Genomic DNA, 2,662 nt, shown 5'->3' on the forward strand with positions numbered 1-2,662 from the left:
TTAGATTTTACAGCGCATCTGTATTGTTCTATGAATGTTCCCTTTTAGAGCATCCTTTATATGTTTTTTTTCTTTTACTTCTCAGAAAATATTGATTTAAAGTTTTACTATTCTCTTTTGCTCTCTGCACTATTTCCACTCCTTTAAAGCTCCTTTTTGGATGCTTGACCATTTTGGTATCTAACACTAGAATGTTCTTTAAATATGCAGAGTAACCTGTGGGTGCTCAAATTGGAGACCTAAGCACAAAGCATGGTTTTGAAAGTTCTCTGTGTATGAGAGAGAGGCCTGCCCGCCGACGGAGCACACTGGAGAATGGAGATAGGACCATCTATTTCAAGGGAACCTCACGCATCTAGAACTGAGCATTGTTCATTCTGCTGGTCAAGTGCTTCAGAAAGACATCTTTCCACTTTTCTGCGTAGGTTGGGGTAGAGGTTGTGTGTTAGCTGGCTTGTCCCCGTTCTGAGTCCTGGAAGGTCCAGCACAAAGTATAGGATAAAGACGTCCATGTTAAGCCTGTTTTCACTACTATCGCCTGCTCTCTGTTCTGGTTTTGTGCCTCAACTCAATGGCTGTCTGCCTAGACCTTCTGCGTGACGAAAGAAGGGTATTTCCTTTGTTGCATGATCAGGAGAGGAAATCTATTTGTTCAAGTTTCCATGTCTAAGCTTTCAACCATTTCTCCCATTTGTTGGCCCACTTTTCCCTGTTTCTCTAATTTGGGGGCTGATCTGCATTTCTGTATCATGGTTTGCATGACGATTCTTAAGGGCACTTAGCAAAGTAGAGAAACATGAAACCTCAGCCAATTATGATTACTCATCTGCATTCAATGAACTAAAATCTCGCTGTTATTTTTCTGCCAGCTCCTTACTGCTCCCTTTGTTCTTTTGGATTAAAAATATTCTGTTTCTTTTATATAATCTTGGTGATGGATCTATTCCATTTACCATACATAACATGAAATTATTAATAGCCATGTCACAAAATTATCAGGAGGAAAAATCTTATAGTGTTTATAAAAGCATTTATGTGCCATAGATCTTTACAAGCATATCATGGTTATGTTAATCCGTGAACACATGTTTCTTCAGGCATCGTTTTTCAGTGAATACCAATGAGACCATGTTTACAGTTGTAACTGTCTCTGAACCACACACTTCAAATTCTCATATGGATATTTTTGAGAATTCCAGGAAGCGGGAGTGTTACTTATAAACTGTGTTTGCTTATATACTCAGGAGATATGCATCAGCGAATAAGGCAAAATGCTCATCCCACCCCCACTTCCCAAGAAAAGACAAACACCAGACTATAAATGGAAGTCAGCCTTGTAATGTAGTCAAAGGTGCTAAATGTGGTAAAAGAAACCATGCAGCCAGGGTAAAGAGGTGGGAAATATTAGTGTTGGGAGAAGGTGCCGTTTTAATTTGGGCAGTCAGTAAGAGTCTCATTGAGAAGGTGGCATTTAAACAAAGGCTTAAAGAAGGTAAGGGGGTGAAAAAACACTGATCACTGAGAGAAGACTCCTAGAGCTCAGGGCAGTGGTTCTCAACCTTCCTAATGCCACGGCCCACAGATATAGTTGTTCATGTTGTAGTGACCTCCCAACCATAAGATTATTTTCTTTGCTACTTCATAACTGTCATTTTGCTACTGTTGTGAATTGGTGACACCCGTGAAAGGGTCATTTGACGCCCCCCCCAAGGGGTCACGACACACAGCTTGAGAACCATTGCCTAAGGGGAACTAGTGGGTGGGATACTAGCTGGTAGTTTTGAGAACAGTATGTCCGGAGCAAATGGTGAGTAGTAGTAAGACAAGTGATATGGAGGGATGTAAATGATATAAACTACCTTCAGATGGATTTAGAGTTTTCTATTAGTGTTTAGTAAAGGGATATAATCTTCCATATATTGTAAAGTGATTGCTTAAGCTACTCTGTTGTAAATGTTGTTGTTAAGTGCCATTGAGTCAGCCCCAATTCATAGCAATGCTGTGCACAACAGAAACCAACAATGCATGGTCCTGCACCACCCTCACAATTGTCCCTATGTCTGAGCCCATTAGTACAGCCACTGTGTCCGTCCATATCACTGAGTGCTTTCCAACTCACTGCTCCCTACTTTGCCAAACCTGATGACCTTCTCCAGGGACTCGTCTCTCCCGAGAATATGTCCAAAGTATGTAAGGTAAACTATTAATATCCTTGCCTCTAAGGAGCACTCTAGCTGTACTTCTTCCAAGATATATCGATCTTTCCTTTCAGCAGTCCATGGTATAGTCAATGTTCTTCTCCAGTGCAATTTAAATGCAGCGATGTCTCTATGGTCTTCCTTATTTAATGTCCAAGTTTCACACGCAGAGGATGCATGGAGAATACCATTGCTTGGGTCAGGCGCATCTTAATCCTCAGAGTAACATCCTCACTCTTCCAAACTCTAAAGAGGTCTTGTGCAAGTGAATTGCCTAATGCAATACATCTTTCAATCACCTAAATGCTGTTTCCATGCATATTGATTGTGGATCCGAGTAAGACAGAATCCTTTTTCTCTGCTTATCATGATGTTATCTGTTGGTCCAGTTATGAGGATTTGGGTTTTATCTTTTTAAAATCATTATATTGGGGGCTCATAAACTCTCATCACAATCCATCCAT

This window comes from Tenrec ecaudatus, chromosome 8 (genome assembly GCF_050624435.1).
Source record: "Tenrec ecaudatus isolate mTenEca1 chromosome 8, mTenEca1.hap1, whole genome shotgun sequence".
NCBI lineage: Eukaryota > Metazoa > Chordata > Mammalia > Afrosoricida > Tenrecidae > Tenrec > Tenrec ecaudatus.